This window comes from Triturus cristatus, chromosome 2_1 (assembly GCF_964204655.1).
Source record: "Triturus cristatus chromosome 2_1, aTriCri1.1, whole genome shotgun sequence".
Lineage (NCBI taxonomy): Eukaryota > Metazoa > Chordata > Amphibia > Caudata > Salamandridae > Triturus > Triturus cristatus.
In genome coordinates, this window is record NC_140581.1 from 494,402,483 (window position 1) to 494,421,821 (window position 19,339).

General features: G+C 39.2%; 1 protein-coding gene across 1 annotated transcript in view; it reads left to right on the top strand.

The window, feature by feature from the left end:
* The window catches only part of ZNF366 (zinc finger protein 366), a 498,300-nt gene that overhangs the window by 114,864 nt on the left and 364,097 nt on the right, over positions 1-19,339 (top strand). The window contains exon 3 of the mRNA XM_085632350.1: positions 615-694. The gene's annotated coding sequence lies outside the window, so the exon portion shown is untranslated. The remainder of the gene's footprint in view (positions 1-614; positions 695-19,339) is intronic.

A 19,339-nucleotide genomic window follows, 5' to 3' on the forward strand; every position in this document is an offset into this window, starting at 1 on the left:
AAAAATATCAAAATAAAGTTTTAGGCATTAAACGTAAGGGATATAGGGGTAGTGTGTGGAGAAGTGCATTAATAATCAGGTATCAACTGTGATACCTGAGTATTAACTCTGTAATACATATACCATTATTTATATAATAATTTTTAGGAAATTAAATTAAAAATATCATATTTAAGTTTTTGGAGAGCCATGTGAGGGATACATGGGTAATGGGCTTGGAAGTGTATTAATACTTAGGTGTCAGCTGTGATACCTTAGTATGAATTTTAATAAATATTATAAAATATTTGCAAATAGATTTTAAATAAACATTTGAAAACACATATACAAAGTGATAAATATTTTTTAAAAATAGTGCATCAGAAAAATTATGTTTCTAAAAAAAGCAAAGTACATTTATATTTTAATTATGATTTTAAAAAACACAAGTTTATTTGTAAAAAATGTTTCCTTATAATTATTAACTTTTACTAAAAATATTTATAAAATATAATTTATTAAAAAAAATTATAAAACATTTCTAAATAAGGTTAAACATATGTATTTACATTTCCACACTTCTCCATTGACTTCATTGGAAAAAATTGTCCCTTATTAGTTTTTTACTTTTGCAGATTTATGTAAATTGCTCAGCAGCAGTTCTGTCAGTAGAGTGTTGCAGTCGAATTCGGAAGCAAAGAGGAACTGTGGTCAGGTAGGAACAATATAATTTACTTTTTTAGACATATTGGTGACAAAATGTATTGTGAGGAGAGTTGGAGAAAGGTAGATAGATGTTATTCATTAAATAAAATGTATGCTGTTTGGGTTTTAACCAAATTTACATCCCCACACAGGTTGTTTTTGTATTTGCTCGTCGGGATGGTTGCCTTTTATACAACATAGGTTTAAGAAAACGGGAAAAATCACTAACATATTTTTTAAACCTATTTGAATTAAAAGCAGCATTTTAATATTTTTATTTTGTGCTTTTTTAATCATTTTGGAAGAAGACAACGCTTTTGAAGAAACAAATCGGAATTCTTGGCTTGCTTTTCTGTTTCTCTATCCATTTCATTTAGAAAAATTTCTATATATATATTTTAATGTATATATTTTTTGGCTATCTTGGTTTTTGGAATGTCTTGTTTTTTGATTGTCGAAGAATGCTTTGTGAAAAATTAATTATTTTTGTTGGGATGGGTTGTTTGGATTCATGGTGAACTCTTTGCATTGTTGGATTATTTGAGACTCTTGGTGTGAAGTTTCTTAAAATATCACCCCAAGAGTTGAGGAATGAAGACAACTACAGAAAGGAAGTCATTTTTTTTTAAATTTAAGTAATAATTTTGAAAATGGCAATTTAATTTGTTTATAGAGTAAAAAAAGGGGAGTCATTTCTGACATCTCTTTACTTTTTTTGGATATCCGAGGATTCAAACTACGTGAAAATTTTCGAGCCATTCCCGTTCTCTGGAAACATTGTTCTTTTTGGAAAAAAAAATTCCAGGAAATTGTAGAGGTTGAGGTGTCTTTTTCATATTGAGTTGTTGTAAGATTATCTAAGCAGGTTGAGTAGCAGTTCCACCATTTAATAGGAAATATTGGTTTCCTTCTGTGACCCAACCTGCTTAGATGGCCCATTCATGTGTATTCAAAGTTGTTTAGAAGTTGAGCAATTTTTCCTCTTTAATGTAACAAATATTCTGATTGTATAATTGAAGTGTAGAAGTCATCCACACAATTAGGAGGTACAACACATAATGCAGTTAGTTTATTTAGTTCATATTGCAGTTTACTATTTGACATATAATCCTCAACTAAGGATGTTGTAGTGAAGGATGAATTGCTAATCCATTGTGCTTTGCACGCGTGGGTTTGTATCCTATCCTCGTTGCCAAAATGTGTAGTGAAGGATGATCATAATCCTGGTAGTTGATGAAGTATATTTATTAGAAGTAAGATGGTACAGGATAAGAGTCCATTCATTAAATAAAAGTAAAGGAAATAATAACCCCACCAGGAGCAGGATGGTGACAGCTCAGCCCTAACTCTCAACTGAAATCCCAGAGCTCTCAGCATTCTATTGCATCATCAGGATGACAAGATTCTACAGAGCTAGGCAGGAGAATATGGGGAAGGAAGTATGAAGTGAAGACACTACAGATGTTTTTTTAATCTTCTGCCAACATGCCTGTGAAAAGTGTTAAAAAATCCATGGATTTGTGTGTTTAGATAAATATTAGTAATTGTATTAATCATGTGTAATTCAAAGTCAATTATTATTTTTCTAGGACTTTAATATATTGTTTTAGATTTTACAGCTGATAAACATTCAGTCTAAGGGCCCGATTCCGATATTGGACGGACCGGAGTACGTCCGACATTGGTTTGGAACTCGAACCGGATGACCTCCTGTCGTCGGTTCCAGCCCAGGAAGTAGGATGCGACTGAACCCTGTTCTATCACAATCCTATACTTTACAACGGGAGCATGCATTCCAACTGGAATGCATGCTCTCATTGCAAAGAGCAGAGGTGCAGTTCATCCCTGTGCCTCAAGGTGCCTGCCACGGGGTGCAGGGATCAACACTATTGGTGACCCCTAGGATGCCATTCGGCGGCCTTGCACCCATAGGGGCCCTTCTGGAGCCCCCAAAGACAGATTCCCAATGCTTTTCTGTGTAGGAAAGGCCTGCACAGAAAGGCAATGGGAATTTGCCATTGTAATACCTCAGACAGAAAGAGCCGGCCCAAGGATTACTGCAGGGTTTCCGAATGGCGGACGGGCTCTCAGAGCCCATCGGAAGTCATTCGGAAAATCGATTTGGATTCTCTTTTGACCGACCTCATCTAAATAGGTTTGTCAGAAAGGAATCCAACCAGCCGATTACGATGCGGGCTGGAGGTCTCCGACCGACGTTCGAAGCCGTCCCAGTCCGTATCGTAATCGGGCCCTAAGTTGAGGATTGTTTGTCAGGACGTAAGCCATAAACTAATGGGATGGTAGTGTTGTCAACGTTTGCATGAATAGTATATATTTGGGTGAACGGATGGGGAGATGATTTAAAAGTGTTATCCATCATCCAAATGTTGCTAGTCTCTCGGGGTTACTGTGGTATGAATTTTACTAAAGATTAGTATTAGTTTCACAGGGTTCTCATTATCATAGAGTGAAAAAGGTAGTAAAATAAACAGTAAATTCAGGGGGTATGTTAATATCAGAGTAAGATTGAGGAGTTACTTTTTGGGGATTACTGGCCTGTTTTTGTCATTAAATCATTCTTTTTGCATTTGGAATCATGGGCATACTACTTGCAATATGTATGGGGATATTCTGGGCTACCTCCCTCAAAACTGAGCCACAGGGTTCACTGGAGGTAGCCCTAAGGAAGTGGCAAATTCCTCCGCTAAGGCGGAGGCGCATCACCCCACTGGCCAAAAGGAAAAATGAAATGATAGTAACGTAACATTATTATAATTTTATTTTCCCTGATGAATACTGTGGCAGGGCGGGGCTGGCCAGAGCAGGGGGAGGAGTGGTTTGCACTAAAAAAACACACATCTGACATATCCCTGCACTATGTGCCACATGGTGCAGGGATATGTAGATGGGCACCATAGTTGCCCCCCAGGGCCCATATCGGAGGGCCAGGAGGAAAGGGGGGACTGCTAGGGTCCCCCAAAGTCCCTTTCCGCCAGCCTTTTCATGGCGGGTTAACTGCCATTAAACAGCCATTGGTAGGGGACATTGTAATCCCTACAGGGGTGCCTGAGGAGGCACCGCCGCCATTGTAGGGATTGCAGACCATCCAACAGTGCGGCGGGCTCCTTGAGCCCGTGGGATGTGTGGCGGTTGCTGTCTCCGCTAGCCGTACATCTGTCCGCCATCATAATGTGGCAGTCCTGGTGGGTCCGATGGTGGCGGTTCCACCTCCATCGTAATGAGGTCCTAACTTTTAAAAAATAGCGGTATCCGCAGGACGCTCCTGGGAATTACTCGGGGGAAATGACAAAATGAAGCATTCTGATTGGCTGGGCACGCAGGCCCAAGAGCAGTCCCACAGGACTGAGATCTCTGATTGGCTGGCCATAACATTAGGAGAAATGTTGCAGCTGCCATTACAGAACTCGGTATTCGAAGGCCATGCACTGCAGGGAGTGTCTCCTCAAGGGGGTTTGGCAGTAGGGCCTGATAATATGTACAACTGGTGTGGTTGAAGACATATTATAAAAGATGTTACTTTACGTTAAAAATACAGTTGTTATTCTGTGAAAAGACTGTTATACATAAGTAAGGTAGCAAGATTTTAACTCATTTTGAACAAATCCTTTAAAATTCACTGAAAAAAACAGGTTCATGTTGAATTATATGAAGGTCTTTGAACAAAAACACTGAAGCTCACCAGTTATACGTAGATGAACTAAGTATAACTTACACCGCTGCGACGCATGATTATAGCCTCACATATTACATCACTAATGAAGTGATAATATATGGTGGTGCAAGTTATACTTAGGTCATTAATATGTAACTAGGGAATGACAGTGTTGTTTTGGTTTAAAAAAAGTTTGTTATAATAAGCAAATATATAGGTATAATTCCAATTTTACCTTTTTTTCAGTGAATATATGTATGTATTTAAGGTTGTATGATGTTACAACACATGCCTTTACCACGCAGTATTTCCCAAGCATATACCACTACCAAGCACATTTTAACCACACGTTTTTACCACGTACATACATACACAGAATTACATTTAAGTTACCATTAACACACATACCTTTCCCGTGCATGCATTTACCATGCAATCCTTTACTTTGCTTTAATTTTTTCAAGGAAAAAAGTACAAAAAAGAAAAATAAATAAAAATAATATTTACATAGACAAATACATTATGCTACACCATATTATATTTTTGCCACAATTTCTTTTTGTCAATATAAAAAATACTGTTGTGCAGCACATATGTACGCTGCTGAACACAACACAGCACAAAACAAAGAAACATATTTGCAACAGTACGCAAATGTTTTAACTTTATCATATTACAGCGCAGCACATTGCTACACGTTTAAAAGGTTTTCAACTCAATTAAGACACAACGCTGGTATGAAACTATTACCATTTCCATTTATACACAAGGTGCAACTCTGTCCCTAACAAAGAGGGCGGACAAACTTTTCTCAGGAAGGTCAAACACATGACAACGAAATACTAGCAAAATTGTTATACTTTTAGTCACCTATTTTCAAGTGTTATCTGAAGGTAGGTGCTGGGCAGAGACTGGGGGGGCAAGATACACTATTCTAACTCCGCCAATTGTTAACTCAGGGTGGGTGCTGGGCAGAGACTCTGGGGCAAGATTTACTATTCTAACTCAGACAAGTGTTACCTCAGGGTAGGTGCTGGACAGTAAGTGGGGGTAAGATTTAGTATTCTAACTCAGGGAAGTGTTATTTCAGGGTAGGTGCTGGGCAGAGACTGGGGGCAAGATACACTATTCCAACCCAGCCAAGTGTTACATCAGGGTGGGTGCTGGACAGAGACTCTGGGGCAAGATTTACTATTCGAACTCTGTCAAGTGTCACTTCAGGGTAGTTTCTGAACAGTATTTGGGGGGCGAGATTTACTATTCTAACTCAGGCAAGTGTTACTTCAGGGTAGGTGCTAAGCAGAGACTGGGGGGCAAGATATACTATTCCAAGTCTGCCAAGTGTTGCCTTAGAGTGGGTGCTGGACAGAGACTCTGGGGCAAGATTTACTATTCTAACTCAGTCAAGGGTTACCTCAGAGTAGGTGCTGGGCAGGGACTGGGGGGGCAAGATACACTATTCTAACTCCACCAAGCGTTACATCAAGGTGGGTGCTGGACAGAGACTCTGTGGCAAAATTTACTATTCGAACTCTGTCAAGTGTCACTTCAGGGTAGTTTCTGAACAGTAACTGGGGGGGCGAGATTTACTATTCTAACTCAGGCAAGTGTTACCTCAGGGTAGGGGCTAGGCAGAGACTGGGGGGCAAGATATACTATTCCAAGTCTGCCAAGTGTTAACTCAGGGTGGGTGCTGGACAGAGACTCTGGGGCAAGATTTACTATTCTAACTCAGTCAAGTGTTACCTCAGAGTAGGTGCTGGGCAGGGACTGGGGGGGCAAGATACACTATTCTAACTCCACCAAGCGTTACATCAAGGTGGGTGCTGGACAGAGACTCTGGGGCAAAATTTACTATTCGAACTCAGTCAAGTGTCACTTCAGGGTAGTTTCTGAACAGTAACTGGGGGGCCAGATTTACTATTCTAACTCAGGCAAGTGTTATCTCAGGGTAGGTGCTGGGCAGAGACTGGGTGGCAAGATACACTATTCCAACTCTGCCAAGTGTTACCTCAGAGTGGGTGCTGGGCAGAGACTCTGGGGCAAGATTTACTATTCTAACTTTGTCAAGTGTTACCTCAGAGTAGGTGTTGGGCAGAGACTGGGGGGGCAAGATACACTATTCCAACCCTGCCAAGTGTTACATCAGGGTGGATGCTGGACAGAGTCTCTGGGGCAAGATTTACTATTCGAACTCTTTCAAGTGTCACATCAGGCTAGTTTCTGAACAGTAACTGGGAGGCGAGATTTACTATTCTAACTCAGGCAAGTGTTACCTCAGGGTAGATGCTGGGCAGAGACTGGGGAGCAAGATACACTATTCCAAGTCTGCCAAGTGTTACCTCAGAGTGGGTGCTGGACAGAGACTCTGGGGCAAGATTTCCTATTCTAACTCTGTCAAGTGTTACCTCAGAGTAGGTGATGGGCAGAGACTGGGGAGCCAAGATACACTATTCCAACTCCGCCAATTGCTACCTCAGGGTGGGTGCTGGGCAGAGACTCTGGGGCAAGATTTACTATTCGAACTCTTTCAAGTGTCACATCAGGCTAGTTTCTGAACAGTAACTGGGGGGCGAGATTTACTATTCTAACTCAGGCAAGTGCTACCTCAGGGTAGGTGCTGGACAGAGACTGGGGGGCAAGATACACTATTGCAACTCCACCAAGTGTTACCTCAGGGTGTGTGCTGGACAGAGACTCTGGGGCAAGATTTACTGTTCTAACACTATCAAGTGTTACCACAGAGTAGGTGATGGGCGGTGACAGGGTAGTCATTTCATTTCATGAAGCTTTATTCTCTACATTCAAAGAAACAATGACCATAAAAGCACACAAGCAAAATGCAGTACAAAACGAGACATATAAAAGATAAAAAAATCATGCTTTTCCTAAGCTGAATAGACTTACATAAAAACGTGGCAATAAAAAAACATTTGTCCGGAGAATTCAATTTATAAATCAATTTCATAGCATCCTCCACATTGAAAATAGCATATTTTTAAAAAATTGGTTTTAGATAAACAATCCTCAAGTTCAAGAAAAGAGTGCAAATTAGCATAAAGTGCAGGGTGCTCTGTTTCGAGTGACCATCACATGGGCACGGTCCAACTGGCTGTTTCTTTAGTTGTGGAAAAGCCACCAAGCCGTGGGCCATCCCAAGTCTGAGTCTAGTCAGAACAAACCTATGAGCTGGTTTAGTTACCAGGCTCAAATACAGTTGGAAGCCATCATTATACATATATTTATTGTACAGAATAACTGTAGTAAGGCGTCCACTTAAAACTGCACGTTTTTGGGCTCAGTACGTCATAAAAGTATTTTTCATATCTAACTTTGAAATATTGCCAGCAGAACCAGGATCTGCCGCTATATCGAGTCTAAATATAGTATCAAAGCTATCCACAATGTAATTGAGCCATGGTATATTAAAAAAATAGTCCAGTTTAAGGCAGTCCTCAATGACAGACTGATTAAAAGCTCTCTCCTCCTTAGTACAGATTGCACGCCATACCATTAATGGCCTTAACAAAATCAGGTCACTTAAGTGGGCAACCCCAACTTCTCTATGGATTAAATCAGTGGAGGCTGAGGTGGGGGCACAAAGCAGTTTTTTGACAAAACAGTTTTCTTCCCTTTGCAAGGAGTCAACATTAGTATGGCCCCACAGCCCAGCCCCATATAATGCGATGGAAACGCTTCTGGCATTATATATTTGGATCATGTCACTGATTCTTCTGTCGCCGATCATAGTGGCAAATTTAAAAATACCATAGGCACTTTTCTTCATTTTGGACCTAACATTCAATAAATCATGGGTCCAACTACCATCATGAGAGAAGATAACACCCAAATAACAGAATTTGTCCACACCCTGAACTTTCACCCCATCGATAAAAAAGGCATGATTTTTTTTACCTCTGACCATAGTGTGAGTTTTGCTCTTATTAATGACTAGCCTCCGTTTACTGATAAAGTCTGAGAACTGGTCCATTAGTCGCTGCAGACCTATCGGGGTCCGGGACAGGAGCACAGCATCGTCCGCATAAAGCAGAACTGGGACGCCTGATCCACCAATCTGGGGAGCATCGACGGCATTAATAAATAGAGTAAACAGGAAAGGGGCTAGGACACAGCCCTGTCTTATCCCACGTTTTACATCAAAATTTGGGGTACACTCCCCTCCAGCCCCAACGCACACATGTTTGCATTCTATCATATAATCTTGCTAAGAAAAAAATGATAGCCTCTGGTGCGCCAAGTTCCAACAGGACTGGCCATAAGATGGAATGGTCCACTAGGTCAAATGCACTGCTTAGATCGGCAAAGCAAAGATATAATGTGCCTAGCTTGGCCCTGGTATACTTTTCGATAATTAAGTCTAAGTTCAGTCATTGATCTAGTGTTCCACGTCCCTTTCTAAACCCATATTGCGAGCTTGCCAAGATCTCATTTGCTTCCGCCCATACTTCCAGCCTAATAACAATACTCTGCTCATAATTTTTACTGAGGAGTCAAGCTGACTGATCGGACGATAATTACTAGCTACCGCCTTGTCCTCTTTCTTATAGATAGGGACAATGATCGAATCTCCCCACGTGGGTGGGATCAGGGTTGTTACGGCAGCATTCAGTGCCAGGGTGTGTATGGGTCCCCACATCAATGGTACTGTCTTATACACATCGATGGGTATTCCATCTGGGCCCTGCGCCTTCCCCCCTTACTAGACTTAATACTGTTCTCAACTTCTGACAGAGTAATGTCTAGAGGGACTATGGGCCAAATTCTTGGTTCAACATCAGTAGGGCCTGTTCCTTGAAATATGGCCGTAAAATGAGAAATCCAGGCCTCACTACCAACATTAGCTACAAGGTGTGGTACTTTATCGTCCCTGAGAAAAGGAGAATTAACCGTGGACCAGAACAGGCAGTTATCTGAAGTTTCAACCGCCTGCGATAGGTTACCCCACGCTTCTTGTTGTAAATCCTTCTTCCTCCTACACAATGCCAATTTATATTCAGATCTTAAGTAGGCAGGTAGATTTACTATTCTAACACTATCAAGTGTTACCACAGAGTAGGTGATGGGCAGTGACAGGGTAGTCAAATTTACTATTCTAACTCCTCCAAATGTTACCTCAGGGAAGGTGTTGGACAGTGACTGGTGGGGAAAATGTACTAGTCTACTCCACAAAGTGTTAAGTCAGTGGAGGTGCTGGACAGTGACTGGGGGGCAAATGTAATAGCATATTTCTCCAACTTGTAGACTACAACAGTCAAACAAATCATAGAAACAAAATCTTTCAAAACCAAAAACTAAAATCATCACTCCAACTCAAAGAAGAATCACCATAAGTTAGGTAAAAATATGAATCGGTACAATGTAAACTCATAAATTATGCACAAATAAATGCAGTGATGCAAGGCAAGCTCAATAATGGCATGTACATGTCTTTCTGACCATAGATACACAGCAAAGAATCTCACAGTCTAGACTGCCTCAAGAAAATCTAATTAAATCTCCAAACGTCTGAAGCCAAAACCACTTTGAACAATTAAACAGGTAAATAAACTGAAATTCTATTTAATAATTACATTCTTTTTTCAAAGGAGGATATTGACACACAAGGAGAGGGGGCTCTTAGATCCAAAGGGATGGAGCACCCAGTAACTGTCAGGTTAAAGAGAAGGATTCCTTTTGGATAGGCTTCAAATTCAACCGTTCACACTTCTATCACTGATCATCCACACAAATTCTGAAAGCTCGCGAGTGAAGCACTTATAAATCAACTAATAGGTTTAGTAAAAATAGTCCTCTGGTTTATTTAATCAAAAAACTTTCACAATCCATGTTATACATCAATTACACAAAGTTACTTCATGACATTAAAAACAATTTAAAAACAAAAACAATTAAAAAAAGGGAGAAACTACAAAGACAGTACACTGTGTCTTTCCTGTGTTAATTAGGCTAAACCTGTAGACAGCATAGAGCACGGGTCTAAATTTCCTGTCTATATCTTGATGCTGACTCCTGCCCAATTTAACACCACTTAATCATTAGGCAGCAACGCGTTTTGGTGGCACATTCATATTAAAGCCACCTTCTTCAGGACATTAACTTTCTTCTCCTTATATGATTACACATAAAACCAGAAATCTCAGACCTATAAATAAAACAATAAACAAATAAGTCAACACATAAACACTTTCAAATCATGTACATCAATTCAATAATACAACAAAATTATTTTCCTAACATTGTATATTTTATACTAAAAACTCTAAAACTACATTATTGCACATTTATATTCAATCCGATCTTTTAGTCATTGCACATGTATTAAACCATTTATAAGTGCGTCAACCCTCAATGCCCAGAAATGGACCACAATACACTCAAAGCACCCATACACACACATTCTGCTTTGATTTACCAAATATCTTATAGAACACATTCACAAGTGCCAAACTGCACTCAGATGTTAACTTTTAAACTGTTTGCAATAATGGTTGAGGGTTTAAAGATGATCCTCGTGAAATCTAAAATAGTAAAGGACATACATTACTTATATTGGTCTTTTCAATGGTTAACCATATCAGGATTCTAGCCGAATACAAATACCTTTCAAGTCTTTATTTAACGACTATTCTGCTGATTAGTCGACTTCAGTTGTCTTCCACATTTCTTTCCTCTGAAAGATATATTTAACAGTTCCACTTACTGTGTGTTAACTGTTACTTATAGTCTAAACAACCTCCCATTCTATTTTGCGGGCATATTCAAAAGCCCGTCTCACCTGAAAAATGATCCAAATCTTTGTCCCAATCCAGCGGTGTATTAATATAGCACCGTCCACATCTTTTATCTTTTATTTAAAAACTTCACTGACAGGTGATGTTTTTTTCATACTATTCAAACAGTCAGGTACCTTATTCGTGGCTGCAAGAAATATATAACTATGTGTTACCCATTGCTTAAGGCACTCAGCAGCATTGTTCATAATTTATTTAACCATTATATTAGGGCATTTTGTTCATTCTATATGACATACCTGTGCTACCTCTATACGTATTTCATAACAGGGCAAATGATAAAATAAGTTATATAAATACGATTTCACTTTCCCCCATCGGGAGTTAAACCCGGGCATTCCTAAATTTTCCCCATTCTATATTATATTTATCCCGAGTGCGGTGGGTTTCAAAAAAGTATTTTCCCACCCATACATGCCCAATATCACTACTTCAACCTCCTCGAGCTACGCTGCACGTTGCCAACGCTAACATTATGGCCCGTCCTTTCCAGCCCGTGACTACCAAGCTCGGCTTACCTACACGTTATCAATATCACCCTTTTGCCCCGCGCTCTACCGCACGTAGCAGAAATGTTACATTTCCTCTCCTTCCTCACCTTTTTACTCCAACGAATAAAGCATCCCCCTGGATCTCGTCTCAACCGCAGCTTGACCTCATCTGTGCTTCTACTCTAGTTAAGCTCTTGATATCTCCGTACATCAAACTCACGTTACGTTGTTGGCGTACCTTCCGGCTATGACGTGTTTGTTTGTCAAAGACGGACAAGGTTTTGAAAAAACTTTATTGGTATGGGTTTACGTGTTAACTCTCACTTGCTCTCGATAATTCATATATTATTATTATTCCATGCAGTGTTATTTACCGTTTTCGGTGACATGAATCACTCAAATATTTTCATTTATTTTTCCTATGTATTATCTTCTTAGTATATTTACATTATCATGCCCGTATATGACCAAAATTTTGTCATGCTACTTGTCTTACTAAAGCGCTGGAGTCCGGTGTCAACAATTATAATTGCCACTCAAGGATATAGACCCTAGAGCTTCCTTTACTCATACATTCAATTTATTTTATCAATAAAGTTATGTCTTAGGGCTAAATTATATTGGATATAGCCCATAGTGATTTGTATTATCATCCAGAAGACTGTATATTTTTAGGAGCCTAAGTCCCTGTTACTCAGTATTAGTTTTAGTTTTAGGGCAATTCCTCAAAATATGTAACCTTATCTCGAGGTTCCTATTTCTTATTTACGTAGTTGGATCCTGACTATTACCTTTGTCCTATTCTATCACCAAAATCTAGTTATTCTAATGTAGGTGCTCAAACAGCTCCCTAAGTGATTTCTATGTCTAATTCAGGCTACAGTCTGCATCCAATCCTCCTTAGTGTTCAATCCTCTTTCTATTGTATCTAATGTTGAAATGTACCACTGTTCCCTATTCTTTCTCTTTTTTCCTGAGTTGCCACCTCTTCTACCCACAGTTATTTTCTCAGCTATAAACCATTCAAACTCAGAATGTCCGTGCTTCAGGTCTCTGTAGTGGTCAACTAAAGGGGCATTTTGCTTTCCAGTTTTTAGGGCCGATCTATGTTCTAACAGTCGGAGTCTAAGTTCTCGCCCTGTTTCCCCTACATAGGCCAGGCCGCAAGGGCAGCGTAAAATGTAAACCACATTGCTGCTCCTGCAGTTATTCAGACTTTTTGATTGAATTGTGTAACCATTGTGGGTGAAGGTTTTTGCCACAATGCAGTTATTGCATATTGAGCAATTTGTTGTTCCCTAAAGCCCTATCCCCATTTAGGGTGGTTTGCCTCAGGGCACTTAAATCTCTATATGTTTGAACTATGTTTTTACGTATGTTATCATTACGTTTAAATGCAAATAGGGGTTTTGGTAGTTTCACATCCTTGCCCTCATTCAAAATGCTCTAACTCGAGTTAATACGGCAAAAAAATCTAGACAGATCTCTAGAAAAACAAATGCACTACAAGAGCCCAAGTGGGGCGTAATCGTATTCAAACCTGAAAGAATAACTTAAATGTGACATATGTCTCAATAGAAAATGAACAATTGCTTACAAAGACACCACAATATAAAACATTGAATACATTGACATAGATAATTCTCCACACCAAAAACAAGTTTTCATCAATGGAACTGAATCCATGTATCTTTTTAATTCAGTCAATGAAGATAAAAAAGCTTGACAGAACGTTGCTTGTTCTCAGCAAAAGTCTGTACTTCAGATTTCACATGTCAAATCCCAATGCATTTCGGGCTTTTAATTCAGCCCTTCATCAGGGGAATCTATAAGAACGAACAATATTTGTATCAATTAACACAAAAACATCATGGATTATCATAATCAATACCTGTACAATTATGCTGCTCAAGGAAAGGCAGGGTTCTGGGGAATAGCATTATGGTCTTTGCAACAGAAGCGAAATACCACCACCACAAAAGTTGTGAAAAGGAACAGGAAAGCAAAAGCGCTATAATCCAAAATTGTGAACTGTTTGTAGAAAACAATATGTGCTCTAAAAAGAACCAAATCATACCTTGATATACTACGATGAGTAAGACACAGTTAAAGAATCGAAAACGATGGACTGAGTGTGTATGTGCAACTCCTGAAGTTACGCTGCAAGAAATGAAAACGAAACCTCAAAACGTCGTCCCAAGTGGATGAACACCGACCAAACCAGTGTAAAACCACTTACCAGCACTATGTCTCAATATCGGGTAAAGTATCCGAGTAAGCCTCCATTTACTGCCACATGTAACAACACGCGACAAGTTTAGAACTGCGGTTGCAGTAATGATCAGCGTTCTAACTATAAAAAATAACGAAACCCAAATATCAGGATTCTGGTCTCACAAACACTCACTGAAGTTAAAGTTTTCAAATAAAGAAAAAACGCTTACCCAAACCAACTGTAGTCCACGCAAACCAACCACCAACACTGGCTTCTGAAAAGCTATCCGTGTTAGCGTGTTTAAGACAGAACTAGTCATAGAAACAGGACTAGCGAATGAACTATTCTAATACGATGACAAGAAGCCGCCATCTTTGAGAATTCCACCAAAACTACAAACAAATGCTATTAGAAATGCTATTAAAAACTCATTGCACCCAAAATAGAAAGAAAGAAAAAAGAAACGAAAGATGAAAAGCCACTGATGCAGCAAACCTATAATGCTTTACAAAAGTCAGGGTAATATTAAAAAATGAAATCAACACAGTGCATGAATAATCATTGATAGATGTACAATACAGCCCCCAAGGGGGAATTTTAGAGAAAACAAGCCAATTCAAACTTGTCATTGAGCCCCTTGGGCAAGAGGCTTTGCATAAACCAGATCCAGTAAGCTTCACGCTGTAGCAAAAACTTTGTAGTATCCCTGTCAGGACGTACTGTTACTTTCTCTAAAATACCAAAATGTAGTTGAGCTATGGAATGCTTTTTTTCTGCCCAATGAACTGAGAGTGGTGAACTTGTAGTTTTTGTACGAATTCTGCTCTTATGTTCGGTAATTCGAACACGTATTGACCTTTCAGTTTTCCCAACATAGTAAAGCTCGCATGGACACTTAATGAAATAAATAACATGATGACTATTGCAATTAGCATCAAAATTAAGAATGATCTTTTTGCCTGTCCATGGATGTGTTACATATCTGCCAGTGATGGCGTTGTGACAATGCGAACAATTCATACAAGTTGTCATGCCTTTGAACAACGTGTTGGGTTTAGCTGTGGTCTGATTAAGCATCTCTTTTAAGTTATTAGATCTCTTGTACGCAAATAGCGGTGGCTCAGTAAAGAGATTTTGGAAATCAGGTTCGTTTTGAAGTAGATCCCATCGTTGTAGGATACTTTTTTTGATGAAATTGGAGTTACTAGAGAAAGTGGATACAAATACTTCTCGACTAGGAGAAACCGGTTTGTCTTGCTTAAGTAGAAGTGATTCACGACTCTTCATCATTGCTCGGCTTGCAGCCTCATTCACCACTTTGGGGGGGTAACCCCTGGCTAGAAATTTGTTTTTGAATTCATGCATGGTCTGCACGCTTGACTCAGGGTCAGAGGAAATGCGTCTAATTCTTAACAGTTGAGAAAAAGGTAGATGTCTTTTTAGAGACCAAGGATGAAAACTCTGATAATGCAAAGCATTATTACGGTCAGTTTGTTTCTTATACACCGCAGTCTTAATGTTAGTGCCCATCCTCGTTAAAATGACATCAAGATATGACCGGGTGTGGGTCAATTCATGATCAACTAGGACGATACTTAGACACTTTTTTTCAACCAATCGTGCAGTCCAGTCCATCATACTTGCAGGATACCACGCATCTATTGAACATCATTGCTGGTATTAGTTTACCGCATTCAGCTGAAGTTTTTTTGTGTACCATTGACGTTGTGTCATTGTACACTTCGATTCCTCACAGTGAGGGTATCGAAGCTGTTGAATGGTCTTTATTGAAGCAGGATTCCATCAGAGCCAACAAAGTGTTTTTACTCGAACTTTTACACTTTTGTTTATTCCACAGTTATTTTCAGTTGAAGGGCGATTTTTTTCTTCAAGCCAATGGCACGTCTATGGGCTTTTCTGGGGCACCTAGCTATGCCAACATTTTCATGCTTAAATTTGAAACAGAGCATATTCTATCCAATATATTGTGGTCATCTAAGCTTATTCTGTATCGTCGATACATTGATGATATTTTAGTTGTATGGCAGGGGTCCCAAAATGAATTGGTGTCATGTATACATCAGCTCAATGTGATTAACCCTAGAATTCAATTCACATATTCAATTGATCCTCAAAGCATTTCATATCTTGATGTCATTTTAACGAGGATGGGCACTAACATTAAGACAGCGGTGTATAAGAAACAAACTGACCGTAATAATGCTTTGCATTATCAGAGTTTTCATCCTTGGTCTCTAAAAAGACATCTACCTTTTTCTCAACTGTTAAGAATTAGACGCATTTCCTCTGACCCTGAGTCAAGCGTGCAGACCATGCATGAATTCAAAAACAAATTTCTAGCCAGGGGTTACCCCCCCAAAGTGGTGAATGAGGCTGCAAGCCGAGCAATGATGAAGAGTCGTGAATCACTTCTACTTAAGCAAGACAAACCGGTTTCTCCTAGTCAAGAAGTATTTGTATCCACTTTCTCTAGTAACTCCAATTTCATCAAAAAAAGTATCCTACAACGATGGGATCTACTTCAAAACGAACCTGATTTCCAAAATCTCTTTACTGAGCCACCGCTATTTGCGTACAAGAGATCTAATAACTTAAAAGAGATGCTTAATCAGACCACAGCTAAACCCAACACGTTGTTCAAAGGCATGACAACTTGTATGAATTGTTCGCATTGTCACAACGCCATCACTGGCAGATATGTAACACATCCATGGACAGGCAAAAAGATCATTCTTAATTTTGATGCTAATTGCAATAGTCATCATGTTATTTATTTCATTAAGTGTCCATGCGAGCTTTACTATGTTGGGAAAACTGAAAGGTCAATACGTGTTCGAATTACCGAACATAAGAGCAGAATTCGTACAAAAACTACAAGTTCACCACTCTCAGTTCATTGGGCAGAAAAAAAGCATTCCATAGCTCAACTACGTTTTGGTATTTTAGAGAAAGTAACAGTACGTCCTGACAGGGATACTACAAAGTTTTTGCTACAGCGTGAAGCTTACTGGATCTGGTTTATGCAAAGCCTCTTGCCCAAGGGGCTCAATGACAAGTTTGAATTGGCTTGTTTTCTCTAAAATTCCCCCTTGGGGGCTGTATTGTACATCTATCAATGATTATTCATGCACTGTGTTGATTTCATTTTTTAATATTACCCTGACTTTTGTAAAGCATTATAGGTTTGCTGCATCAGTGGCTTTTCATCTTTCGTTTCTTTTTTCTTTCTATTTTGGGTGCAATGAGTTTTTAATAGCATTTCTAATAGCATTTGTTTGTAGTTTTGGTGGAATTCTCAAAGATGGCGGCTTCTTGTCATCGTATTAGAATAGTTCATTCGCTAGTCCTGTTTCTATGACTAGTTCTGTCTTAAACACGCTAACACGGATAGCTTTTCAGAAGCCATTGTTGGTGGTTGGTTTGCGTGGACTACAGTTGGTTTGGGTAAGCGCTTTTTCTTTATTTGAAAACTTTAACTTCAGTGAGTGTTTGTGAGACCAGAATCCTGATATTTGGGTTTCGTTATTTTTTATAGTTAGAACGCTGATCATTACTGCAACCGCAGTTCTAAACTTGTCGCGTGTTGTTACATGTGGCAGTAAATGGAGGCTTACTCGGATACTTTACCTGATATTGAGACATAGTGCTGGTAAGTGGTTTTACACTGGTTTGGTCGGTGTTCATCCACTTGGGACAACGTTTTGAGGTTTCGTTTTCATTTCTTGCAGCGTAACTTCAGGAGTTGCACATACACACTCAGTCCATCGTTTTCGATTCTTTAACTGTGTCTTACTCATCGTAGTATATCAAGGTATGATTTGGTTCTTTTTAGAGCACATATTGTTTTCTACAAACAGTTCACAATTTTGGATTATAGCGCTTTTGCTTTCCTGTTCCTTTTCACAACTTTTGTGGTGGTGGTATTTCGCTTCTGTTGCAAAGACCATAATGCTATTCCCCAGAACCCTGCCTTTCCTTGAGCAGCATAATTGTACATGTATTGATTATGATAATCCATGATGTTTTTGTGTTAATTGATACAAATATTGTTCGTTCTTATAGATTCCCCTGATGAAGGGCTGAATTAAAAGCCCGAAATGCATTGGGATTTGACATGTGAAATCTGAAGTACAGACTTTTGCTGAGAACAAGCAACGTTCTGTCAAGCTTTTTTATCTTCATTGACTGAATTAAAAAGATACATGGATTCAGTTCCATTGATGAAAACTTGTTTTTGGTGTGGAGAATTATCTATGTCAATGTATTCAATGTTTTATATTGTGGTGTCTTTGTAAGCAATTGTTCATTTTTTATTGAGACATATGTCACATTTAAGTTATTCTTTCAGGTTTGAATACGATTACGCCCCACTTGGGCACTTGTAGTGCATTTGTTTTTCTAGACATCTGTCTAGATTTTTTTGCCGTGTTGTTCTACAAAGGTGGCTGGCAGTGCCACTTCTCAGGTGCACACAAAATTAGTTGAATTATTGATTATTCTTGACTAAGATTGAGGCAATAGTTTGAGTTTGGTTTAATTGAGTGCATACCCAGCTGCTTTTGTATATTTAGTCTAACTCGAGTTAATGGCATTTTTCAACTTATTGGTTATATTGGAGAATTGGCTTACGAATACTAACTTATTTTTAGTGGCTTCTTTTCTCTTTTGTTTCTCACTGTAGTCTGGATTCAACATACTTTCCCTGTTAAAAAAACGGGCACGTTTGAATGAGTGTTTGATAAGTTTTTTAGGATAGCCTCTCTCCGATAATTTCTTTTTTAAGGCTTCTGAATGTTTGTAAAAATCATCAATATCTGAACAGTTTCTTCGCAACCTAAGAAACTGTCCAAATGGTATGTTGTCTTTTTGGCATTGGGGATGATAACTCCTATAGTGAAGTAGCGTGTTCTTGTCAGTAGGCTTTGTGAATTGCTCCACTGCAAGAGATCCCTCCACATTCTTGATTGTAATATCCACAAAGTTCACCACGTAGTTGATATACACCGCGGTGAACTTTAGGTTTGAACCCCCTAAATTCAACCACTCCAAAAATTGTTTAAGGATAGATTCTTCCCCTTCCCAAATGAAAAAATGTCATCAATGAAGCGGCGCCACATCAAGATGTTCTGAAAAAAGGGCGCCTCTTCATTGAACACATGTCTCTCCTCAAAGTTCCCTACATACAAACATGCCAGGCTGGGAGCACAAGTTGCTCCCATGCTGGTCCCCTAACACTGAAGATAAAGATCTTCCAGAAACAGAAACATGTTGTTTTTTAGCACTAGAGTGATGCATTCCATCACAAACTCTTTGTTGGCCCCTCTTAAGTCATCCTCATTCAGTGTTTCCCTGATGACTCTGATAGTATCTCCTCGGGGTATGTTCGTATATATTGCCTCTATGTCGAGGGTCACCAGTATATGAAACTGATCGTTAAACGTGA